This window comes from Montipora capricornis, chromosome 13 (genome assembly GCF_036669925.1).
Source record: "Montipora capricornis isolate CH-2021 chromosome 13, ASM3666992v2, whole genome shotgun sequence".
Classification (NCBI taxonomy): Eukaryota; Metazoa; Cnidaria; class Anthozoa; order Scleractinia; family Acroporidae; genus Montipora; species Montipora capricornis.
This window is the reverse complement of record NC_090895.1, coordinates 25,351,289-25,364,062: the sequence shown is the minus strand read 5'-3', so window position 1 is coordinate 25,364,062 and position 12,774 is coordinate 25,351,289. Positions and strand designations below refer to the sequence as shown.

At 36.0% G+C, this 12,774-nt stretch overlaps 2 long non-coding RNA genes across 2 annotated transcripts; both read left to right on the top strand.

Moving 5' to 3' along the window:
- The first annotated feature begins 1,330 nt into the window (after window positions 1-1,330).
- On the top strand, window positions 1,331-1,836 carry LOC138030201 (uncharacterized). The gene is made up of 3 exons (XR_011128046.1): window positions 1,331-1,389; window positions 1,614-1,670; window positions 1,776-1,836. It is a non-coding gene; the product is annotated as an uncharacterized lncRNA (long non-coding RNA).
- A 6,143-nt stretch (window positions 1,837-7,979) lies between these two features.
- On the top strand, window positions 7,980-10,596 carry LOC138028784 (uncharacterized). The gene is made up of 5 exons (XR_011127723.1): window positions 7,980-8,086; window positions 8,227-8,286; window positions 9,867-9,981; window positions 10,354-10,463; window positions 10,545-10,596. It is a non-coding gene; the product is annotated as an uncharacterized lncRNA (long non-coding RNA).
- Window positions 10,597-12,774: the final 2,178 nt, after the last annotated feature.

Below are 12,774 nucleotides of genomic sequence, written 5' to 3'. Positions count from 1 at the left end.
ACAACGTAAAATCTTAAGTTCTGTAGTAAATACATAATTTATATATATTGTTGGTTAGTAACCCATGAGAAGCCTTTCTCGCCTAATTGTGGCGGAGGCGTCGTACTGGCTTATGTGCTCTTCCATCAATCAGCAGAACCCTGTGTTCATTGCTGTGCCACTTTTACCCTGCCCAGCATGCCTTTTTTGGATTCAGGTCGGACTGAAACCGTTCGTACAGGGTTCGACTTTGATGTTATTGAGGCATACAGGCATGTTAACGTGGTGAAAGTATCAGCTGGACAGATTGTACGCAGGGATGCAAAAACAGTGGTTTGCGCATCAGTGACATGAAAAGATTCAGAAAATGGCTAAGAAAGCAGACGTAAAGACACCATCCTGCGCACTTGTGGTATACAGAAACTTCCTTCGTTTTCTTCCAAGGGCTGTTTGTGACGTTGGAGCGAAGAGTCACAAACCATGCATCATTTATAACCACAACTTATAATTTTATTCAACATATGAAATCCTGATATTTTACTTTCCAGATTGCACCAGATTGCATGTAAGAGTACCCAAATTTTCAAAATATTTTCTGGGGGGGGGAATGCCCCCAGACCCCCCTAGAAAGTAGCGCCTAAGGCGCTACCGAGGCACGCTAACGCGCGCTGATTAGTATTCTTGTTCGGCCCCCACTTTCAACAAATGCTAGATCCGCCCTGACAGTTAAAGAACTCCCAGCAAAGCGTAAGTTGTTTTTACGTACTTAAATTACTCCTAGAGTTGGATATTAGTACTTCATCATTTAAAATATCAGCCCTGTTTATTTTCATCTTTTAGCCGTATTCACTCGAAAACCAGTCTATACAAATATAAAACGCCAGTAATTGCCATAGAAACCGTAAGTACATTTTGAGTGGCTACCCTTAATGCGATGGCCTAATATAATGATCACGCTGATCTTGCTTCTTTTTACCAGTAGTTTTAGCAGTGAAATCTTGCACAGTTATTCAGGACTGCCAACATCGAACTGTGAGTACTTCTTTTGACACTCATCACCCGGAGAATATCTCGAATATATTCGTGTCCCTTTTATTCACTCCATTTTTAGATACGTCTTGTCGGCAGCAGGCGGTCAATGTGGTTCTTCACTTATCACACCCACTAGTAACATCCACACTGTGAGTATCTCCCTTAATAACCTTCTCTTACAGTCATCTTGGATTCCACCCACGTCTCTTATATTATAATTATTATTGTTGTTGTTGCAATTAAACAATTCCTCAATTCAACTAATCCTAGTTCCTGCGCTTTGAACGAATACTCGTCTCTTTCAGCTGAAGTAATGCAGTACGAGCCTCTGGGAACATCTTCATCGAAAAGCAATATTACACAGATGTCGGCATATTGGTATTTATTACTACCTTACCACAACAATTTACCTATAAAATTAACTGGACACTATTTTTCTACTTTCTCTTTTCCGCATGTCATCCACTCACGGTGATATTTTACTGGCACCCTCATTCCGAGGACCTTTCGCTTTGTAAATACTCTTTTTCATCGTAAACTTAGTCACAACAAGCAAAAATACCACTCATAGACCTTGCTTTACAATTATATTTTCATTGTAGTTCTCCAAGAAATTTACAACACGAAGCTTGCAAGTACAAAAGATCTCCAAACCAGAAGTACGTATCCTTATCGTAACTGACTCGCAGACTTGGATGATAAAAAGTTATCATGACTTATCACATTAATATTGACCCACTTTTTTTTTCTTTGAAAACTTTTAGCGGTGTACATTCGAACGCTGGTAATTGCCATGGAAACGGAAAGTATACTTTTAATTTTCACCTTAATCTACGCCCTGTAATAATATTCACACTTCACTTCCTTATTTTATTTTTTTTCCAAAAGCTAGACTCTCAATTCAGAAAATCCTACGCCCTCGTTGGAAACTGCTGACATCAAACTGTAAATACTTGTTTTTACACATTGCATCCGCAATGTTAAACGTTCAACTTATTCCATCCATTTTCCAGGTAGATCTTGTCCGCAAAGACGATGAATTTGCTTCTCTAATGGCCACATCCCCTAGCATCGCCCACACAGTAAGTACATCATTTCATACCCTTCACTTAAAGCCATTTTCTCTCTTACATTTTACTATTTTTGTAATTAAAGGATCCCCTAGAAAATTTCGGGCTACTTTTGCAACCTATCAAGCGTTCCTGCGCTTTGAAAATGTACTTATTTCCTTAGACTACAGCTACATGTCACCAGCCCCCTGAGAACACCACGATCAGAGCCTCTAAAAACTTCTTAAGAAACCTTAGACACAACGACTAGAGATCATCGGTAAAGCCTATCGCATTTTACGGCTTATTTCTGCCCAACAACACAACGGACCATAAATTTCCCGACATTTTAAACTATGATTCAATTTTATTTTCAAAACATTTGCAAAATCTCTCCCGGCTCTTCCTCTTTTCAGCACAACATCCACTCGTGATAAATTTTTAAAACAACGAATGAATATAAATATAAATGATATCTTATTAAACCGATTAAAAGACGACTTCATCACATCATTTCATCTTCCTCGCCTGTTTCAATGCCCTACACTATTGCACTTTAATACATTTTTCACAATACCTCCCCCAACCGCAGTCAATGGATTATTATTTTTCTTTTTAGTAAATCATGCTATTTTATTCAATGTTATTTAGTCACCCTCGTTTCCCGAATCACAGAAGCCATATTTCCCTCATTACCCATCCCAACCCCCCCTCCCCCCCACCCCCCGGGTCTTAGCCTGAATCCCAAACACCATAAATTCCGAACATGCATATCCCCCTTACCATCCATATCGACCCAACCTTCTCAAATTTGACTATGACACCACACTCTCTTAATCCCCTTCCAAATGGCCTTATTCGTGCGGCGGCCACAATAGATTTCAAACCCCGAGCCTCAAGTTGAAATGTTTGGGAACGAATTTCGGTGCGCAAGAACAAAAGTTTTCAATATGGCTGCCGTGTAATTAAGGCCTCTTATTCATGAGGACATTTCCCGTAAATGCTTATCTCCACCCCGTCTCCCCTGAAAAATTATTTATCAACCAAATTAGCCCTCTACCTTTTTTAATTAGCCTCCGATTCAAAACCCTCCAGACGAAACTACGCCATCATTCATTTCCTTTTTAAACACATAATTTTAAACCTTTTTTTTTTTTTCATCAAATCACAAGTGTTCCTTGCCCTCCATAAACAACAATGAATGTACATGTACACCATCTCTCTCCCCCCCCCCTCCCCACCCACAAATTTCAATCCAATCCACTACGAACAAGACAAGCACCAACTAACAACAATACATGATACAGATCCTTTACCAGTACAACTCCTTCTAACAAAAAATAATATATTGCACATCTAAAATCTAAATCTTAATTTTCTGCTGTCCCCTAGATGCCCACTTAATTTCTGCATTTAAATGTACGCTTTCACACTTCAATAAATCAACAATATAAAACTCCTAGACCTACACGAACACGTAATTCCAACGATTTAACAACCTAGACTAAATATAAAACAACCGTTTGTACATGAATATAGAATGAATCCTTTTTTTATTTGATGGTCACTCCAGAATGCTTGGAAAAACCCGAGTACTCTTTTACAAGAAAACTGAGATCTCCGAGCATGAAATCCCGTAACTACGCTGCGGCGTTAAATAAGCCTCTTATCTAATGAAACGTTCATTTTAACCATGTTTATTTTCAGCTGTCCAACCACATGGCCTCGTCACATCAATTCAAGAATCAGGAATTTGGGAGATCAGTGAAGAACCTTTTCATCGATAAGTACTTCTTAGACTTCATCAACCTTATTCCCAATGCAAATTTACTTTGACGGCTTTAGTGATGTAATCTCTTATAACCAATCCCAAATTAAGCAGATCTCATTAGCAGAAGACTGTCATAGTAAACCTACCATTGCCCTCTTCATTGCATACGACATTTTTAAAATATGACGCATATTTATTTGTACTTTACACACGAACACCCAGAACTATACAGATGAAGCAGATCACGGCCGATGCAAGAAAAGAGCAGAACTTTCAACACCAGGTAATGATTACTTCAACAGTAAGACAACTTTGTAAACTAAAATTAATGTTAAATTGTTCGAGATGGGCGATGCCTTTATGCTTGAATACCATCATCTAATCTAATTTATCTCAGTTTAAAGAAGGCGTCAATGGCAATCTATTCATGGAGGATTCCAGTCAACCGTAAGTGCTTTTCTAATTACCTCATTTCTTGTTTTTCGACTTGTTCCTATAATGATTTATATTTAATTTTCGTTTTAGTTTTTGCTGTAGACAACCCAGATTTGTTTGGAAAATAGCAGCGAGAACGTAATCATCAATTGGAACGCTCATTTAACAACACTTACAACGTAAGCATAATCGTTTTACTTTTTTCATTGAATAAAATGTTTATTTTGCAAGGCAAATGAGATTATCATATGTGACTTTTTTAACACCATTAAACCCATTTGAGCAGATCTTTTGCAGCGGGAGAAATTCAAATCTGCAGCTGGTACTTATTCAGAAGTTGGACATAGCAATTTCAAATCGTAAGTACAATTGCAAGTTTTTCCACAAATATTTCTTATAGGAGACATTTTAAAACTTTTTAAATAGATAATTATTGCCACCCAAACTTAAATTCTTTTTGAGTACAGTTCCTTTTTTTTTCAGCTATAATTTAAACATCCAAGCAGATAACAACTGGAAAATTAAGACACTTCAGACCTGACTGTAAGTACATCGCACTTAAATGTTTTGGTCCTATTTTTATTTCAGTTAACGACATTCTCCTCGCATCATGATTGCCTTTTTTCGTTTCTAGACGACACCTGTTAACAACAGCAGCTAATACTACCGCTAAAATTCCCACCCAGTTTTCTTTGTATGATGTCATTAAAATTCTCGGCAACGCCTAGGTAAACTTTACCGTCCTATTTCTGCTGGCGCTATTTTCACAATAAATTTAACAATTTTCTCTTGATGTCCATGTAAGTAAAGTAAACCATAATAAACCTGTTCATGATTAATTTCTTAAAACCCAGTCCTTTTTTAAATTTAAATAAACGCTAAAGAGTACACTGGCAGCCGGGACAAAACAATAACTGGAGAACAATTTATAACAACTTTAAACACACTGCACAGATCTCGTTAACCTCAACCCACCATTCTTCCATCCCTCCCTGCTTGGTTCCCTAACTGTTTCCACCCCCACCCCTCCCCCTAGCTGCGCTCGTCGCAAATCACCAAAAACATAAGCAGACACGATTTGAAAACCACCATGGTATCATAAGGACATGTAGTTTTAGAAAGACCCACCCCTCACCTTCACCCCCCCACCCCAACCCGGTAGTACAGTACTGAATATACGTACATGAGGTCATTACCCAATTTTTATTACCTCAAAATTATTTCATCACTTATAGCAACTTTAAACACACTGCACAGATCTCATTACCCTCAACCCACCATTCTTCCATCCCTCTCTGCTTGGTTCCACAACTGTTTCCACCCCCACCCCTCCCCCTACCTGCGCTCTTCGCAAATCACCAAAAACCTAAGCAGAGACAATTTGAAACCCACCATGGTATCATAAGGACATGTAATTTTAGAAAGTCCCTCACCTTCACTCCTCCTCCCCACCCCGGTAGCACAGTACCGTTTATACGTACATGAGGTCATTACCCAATGTTATTACCTCCAGAATCATTTCATCACTTTCCCTTCCATATTTCCCTACACACGTTTCCGTCGTAATATAAGGTGCTTTCAAAATGAGACTAAATCTAATAGTAACACTTCAACACAGCCAATAAACAAATAACGACTTCACCAAGATTAAAACCATAACAAATACCACTTAGTCCCGAGTCACAACTCATTTTCAAAACTCCTTACAAATCTGTTTTGAAAGAATAATTCCCACTTTAATTGAAGGGCTTTAAATTTCCATGAACATCACACACATTGACATCACATCTTGAATGCAGTTTAAGTTTCAAAAGAATATCGTTTACTTTTAACGTACTTTCTTCTTCAAACGACTACATATTTTTAAATAAAAATGCAGGAATTACACTCTTCCAAGTTAAGGTAGTTAAATTTCAGAACTTTACCTTTTCTCCAAAGTACAATCAACCTCGTTTTTTCCCTTTTCCTTATGATTCTCTTCTTCTATACCAACAGATTTTTGCTTTTTTTCCGCAGCATTTTTTTTAATGACCCCTAGACCTCGCCAAATCAGTGATCATTCCACCTACGATATCGTACTTCCGATCCTTTTGCGTTCCAGTCACCCATGGGGTGACAACAAAATATTATCGTCTCATTTGAACAACCTTCTATAGTTTTTGAAACATGTCCCCTAATTCTAGAGATATTCAAATTTCATCACCTCAAATTGTTAAGCATGAGGATAACTTGCAAAATCAAGAATATCTTGGAAACTATGAAAATAATTTTTTTTCACCGGAAATCGAAACATGCACAGCCTGGAAAAAATGGACACACAAACATCATGAAGTTACGCAACCAATTTTTAAACTCTAATTTTTATCTTGTTGCAGGACGAGGCCACAGATCTTAAAAGAATCAAATTAATCAACTTCAATCTTCATAAAGCACAACCTAACCTGTCAAAGAACTGGAAATGTTAGTGTAGGTGATGATGATATTCTTCAGAGTGAGTGTACCTCTCCTAATTACGATAATAATAATCCCCCAAAGTTAATTATACTCCAATTACAGGTGCACTTAATTGGCAGCACAGTCCAAAGAAAGACAACTCTCAAACTGAAGGTGAATTTAACTTACTCATAGCTCTATTGAATAATTCAAATAATAATCGTGAATTAAACATTTTATTTTTCCCGTAGTACACTAACGCAAATTTGAGACACATAGAAGCAAGAAAAGACTTGTAAACTTGATCGCCCATAGCGAAACCTACACAACGCCGTTTTTGACTGTCTTAATTAATGAGAAGAAAGTAGTTATTTTCCCTGGTAAAACATAATTATGATATTGTTTTGACATCATCAAACCCAACCTTTTTCACCTGCTCTTTTTACCATTAGCAGTGACGCTAATTTACAGCAGACAGTTATCGAGGAGCCCAAAGTTACAATTCGAAATGACAATTGGAAGCTAATGCAATCTCGACTTGGTCAGCATTACTTGAAAGGTAAGTGCATTTTTACATTTCTTATGTAAAGCATTTCCATTTACTCGCTGTATCACTCGGCCTACTTTAAACTTCAAACAGAGAATCTCAAGCAGAATACAACCAGTGGAGAATCAAAACTGGCCAGGCCATCTACTTACTTACATTCAGACTGTAAGTACAACTTCCTATCGACTGTCACAATAAGCCCTTCATTGCCCTCTTACATGGCATACAATATTTAATGACCCATATTTATTTGTACTTTACACGAATGCCCAGGACTGTACAGGTGGAGCAGATCACGACCGATACAGGAAAAGAGCAGAACTTTCACGACCAGGTAATGATTACTTCAAATAGTAAGATATAACTTTGCAACTAAAATAATGTTAAATTCTTCGAGATTGGCGATGCCTTGAATACCATCATCTAACCTAATTTATCTCAGTTTAAAGAAGGGGTCAATGGTAATATATTCATGGAGGATTCCAGCCAACAGTAAGTTCTTTTCTAATTACCTTATTTCTTGTTTTTCGACTTGTTCCTATAATGAATTTTATATTCTCATTTTAGTTTTTGCCGTAGACAACCCAGATTCCTTTGGAAAATAGCAGCCAGAAAGTAATCATCAATTGGAACGCTCATTTAACAACACTTACAACGTAAGCATAATCTTTTTACTTTTTTTCATTGAATAAAATATTCATTTCGCAAGGCAAATGAAATAATCATATGTGATTTTTAACACCATTAAACCCATTTGAGCAGATCTTTTGTAGCCGGAGAAATTCAAATTTGCAGGTGGTAATTATTCAGAAGTTGGACATCGCAATTTCAACTGAAATCGTAAGTACAATTGCCAATTGTTCCAAACATTTCTTATAGTAGGCCTTTTAAAACTTTTTAAATAGTTCTATAATATTTAAAACAAATAATTATTGCCACCCAAACTTAAATTCTTTTTGAGTACATTTCCTTTTTTTCAGCTGTAATTTAAACATCCAAGCAGATAACAACTGGAAAATTAAGACACTTCAGACCTGACTGTAAGTACATCGCACTTAAAATGTTTTGGTCCTATTTTATTTCAGTTAACGTCATTCTCCTCGCATCATGATTGCCTTTTTTCGTTTGTAGACGACACCTGTTAACAACAGCAGCTAATACTACCGCTAAAATTCTCACCCAGTTTTCCTTGTATGATGTCATGCATAAAATTCACGGCAACGCCCGTCCTATTTCTGCTGGCGCTATCTTCACAATAAATTTAAAAATTTTCTCTTGATGCTCATGTAAGTAAAATAAACCATATAAACCTGTTCATCAATAATTTTTAAAAACCCAGTCCTTTTTAAAATTTAAGTAAACGGTAAAGAGTACACTGGCAGCCGGGACAAAACAATAACTGGAGAACAATTTATAACAACTTTAAACACACTGCACAAATCTCGTTAACCTCAACCCACCATTCTTCCATCCCTCCCTGCTGGGTTCCCCAACTGTCTCCACCCCCACCCCTCCCCCTACCTGCGCTCGTCGCGAATCACCAAAAACATAAGCAAACACGATTTGAAAACCACCATGGTATCATAAGGACATGTAGTTTTAGAAAGTCCCTCCCCTCTACTCCTAAGGCCTCACCCCCTCACCTTCACCCCCCCCCCCCTTGCCCCACCCCGGTAGCACAGTACCGTTTATACGTACATGAGGTCATTACCCAATTTCATTACTTCAAAATCATTTCATCACTTTCCCTTCCATATTTCCCTACACACGGGGCGTTTCCGTCGTGATATAAGGTGCTTTCAAAATGAGTCTAAATCTAATAGTAACACTTCACAGCCAATAAACAAATAACGACTTCACCAAGATTAAAACCATAACAAATACCACTTAGTCCCAAGTCTTTCAAGTCATCACAACTCATTTTCAAAACTCCTTACCAATCTGTTTTGAAAGAATAATTCCCACTTTAATCGGAGGGGTTTTAAATTTCCATGAACATCACATTGACATCATCTTGATTGTTCTTGAATGCAGTTTTAAAGTTTCAGAATAATATCTTTTACTTTTAACGCACTTTTTTCCCTAAATAACTACATAATTTTAATATAAATGCAGGAATTACACTCGCAATTTTAAGGTCGTTAAATTTCATAACTTTACCTTTTCTCCAAAGTGCAATCCACCTCGTTTCTTCCCTTGTCGTTATTATTCTCTTAACTTCTTCTACACCAACAGATTTTTGCCTTTTTCGGCATCATTTTCTTTGTAATGATCTCTAGACCTCGCCAAACCAGCGATCATTCCACCTTCGGTTTCGTACTTCCGATCCTTTTTTCTTTGTAGTCACCCATGGGGTGACAACAAAATATTATCGTCTCATTTCAACAACTTCCTATAGTTTTTTTAAACACGTCCCCTAATTCTAGAGATATTCAAATTTCATCACCTCCAATTGTTAAGCACAAAGATAACTTGCAAAATCTAGAATATCTTTGGAAACTATGAGAATCAATTTTCTTTTTACCATAAATCGCAAGATGCAACAGCCCGGAAAGAAATGGATACAAACATCATGGAGTTACGTAACCAATTTTAATCTCTAATTTTTATCTCGTTGCAGGAAGAGGCCACAGATCTTGAAGAATCAAGTTAATAAACATCATTCTTCATAAAGCACAACCTAACCTGTCAAAGAACTGGAAATGTTAGCGTAGATGATGATGATATTCTTCAGAGTGAGTGTAGCTCTCTTAATTATGATAATAATAATCCCCCAAAGTTAATTATACTCCAATTACAGGTGCACTTAATTGGCAGCACAGTCCAAAGAAAGACAACTCTCAAACTGAAGGTGAATTTAACTTACTCATAGCTCTATTGAATAATTCAAATAATAATCGTGAATTAAACATTTTATTTTTCCCGTAGTACACTAACGCAAATTTGAGGCACATAGAAGCAAGAAAAGACTTGTAAACTTGATCGCCCATAGCGAAACCTACACAACGCCGTTTTTGACTGTCTTAATTAATGAGAAGGTAAAACATAATTATCATATTGTTTTGACATCATCAAACCCAACCTTTTTCACCTGCTCTTTTCACCAGTAGCAGTGACGCTAATTTACAGCAGACAGTTATCGAGGAGCCCAAAGTTACAATTCGAAATGAGAATTGGAAGCTAATGCAATCTCGACTTGGTCAGCATTACTTGAAAGGTAAGTGCATTTTTACATTTCTTATATAAAGTATTTCCATTTACTCGCTATTATCACTTGGCTACTTTAAACTTCAAACAGAAACTCTCAAGCAGAATGCAACCAGTGGAGAATCAAGACTGGCAAGGCCATCTACTTTCATACTGTAAGTACAACTTTCTATCGATCGCTATGTCTCGTTATTTTGTTAGCGTCTGTCCCTTGGATTGTATGTCCCTTCCGCCTTGAACATGTTTTTTCCAAATGACCTCAAAACATTCAAATCTTTGGTTGTTTTTCGTTTTTACGATAAAAGGTTGCATATTTAAAATGTTAAAGCAAATAATAATCATAAACCATAATTTTTACAAAGTAAACGCTTAAAATCTGAAACTTAGACATTGGGAGTGATTAACTACAATTTATAGCAATTAATAAGGTCTAAAAAAAAAATTGACTTATTTTAGAACTGTTTAAGATTTTAAACACCTTTCAGAGCACCATCCTCCCTTTCCCCAACCCTCCCCAATAAAACCATGACATTTCCATTTTCTCGATATCCTTGGTTACTCTTTTCTTTAGTAGACTAATTTCCTTGTCAGGCAATTTCTAATACTCTTAGAGATAAAATCGTAAAAATAAGAACTAATACACTTAACTCAGCCAATAAACGAATGCATTTTGATTAGTCCAACTTTTTGATAAGTTCCAGTATGCTTTCATGTGTAAATTTATTTGTTATGTTAACTTTAAGAAATTTTTATCTTTGGAAACACTGCATCCGCAAACTTGAAACCAATTCTAAATATAAAAACATTAAAGCTTTTCATCCGTTTTGGCACTAAAATGTCTTTGTCTTTTACCACAGCTGCCCAGAGGCTTGGGTAAAGGACAGGCTGCGTTTGACCATTTGGAGGAAACCTGGTAAATACATCTTTTTTGAATGATCATTAATCACTGCCATTATTAAACTACTCCACAAAACTTGCTTTGATCGATTCTTTATTAAATAACACCGAACATTCATTTTCATCGTTACTCATTATCAATCTTTTTCCTGCACCATTGACCCGAAGCATCCATCATCATCATCTTCCTTATTATTCATTCACGTAATTAATCCCCGTCTAATTAAAACTGACTAACATCAGTCACAAATCGCCTTACACTATTTACCTTTCATTGTCAAATCATTATGATAACTATGTTTCCTTGTTATTCGTGTATATTCATTTACATTTATTCTCTTAAATTTCATGCATATTCGTCGATTTGGTGCATATTTGTCAATTTTCATGTATATTGATCAATTCCTTTCGATTTCACGCACACATGATTCATCGATTTCATGCACATGTATATTCATCAATTCCTATCCATTTCATGCAAGTTCATTAATTCCTGTCCATTTCAAGCATGTTCATTAATTTCATGTTTATGCATCAATTCCTGTCCATTTCAAGCATGTTCATTAATTTCATGCATATTCATTAATTCCTGTCCAGTTCATGCGTATTCATTAATTTCATGCATATTCATCAATTCCTGTCCAGTTCATGCATATTCATTAATTTCATGCGTATTCATCAATTCCTGTCCAGTTCATGCATATTCATTAATTTCATGCAGATTCATTAATCTCATGCATATTCATCGATTTTCATGCATATTCATTAATTTCATGCATATTCATCGATTTTCATGCATATTCATCGATTTCATGCATATTCATTAATTTCATGAATATTTATTAAATTCATGCATATTTATCGATTTTCATGCATATTCATTAATTTCATGCAGATTCATTAATCTCATGCATATTCATCGATTTTCATGCATATTCATTAATTTCATGCATATTCATCGATTTTCATGCATATTCATCGATTTCATGCATATTCATTAATTTCATGAATATTCGTCGATTTTCATGCATATTCATCGATTTTCATGCATATTCATTAATTTCATGCATATTCATCAATTCCTGTCCATTTCATGCATATTCATCGATTTTCATGCATATTCATTAATTTCATGCATATTCATTAATTCCTGTCCATATCATGCATATTCATTAATTTCATGCATATTCATCGATTTTCATGCATATTCATTAATTTTCATGCATATTCATCGATTTTCATGCATATTCATTAATTTTCATGCATATTCATTAATTTTCATGAATATTCCTGTCCATTCATGCATATTCATTAATTTCATGCATATTCATCAATTTCATGCATATTCATCAATTCCTGTCCATTTCATGCATATTCATCGATTTTCATGCATATTCATTAATTCCTGTCCATATCATGCATAT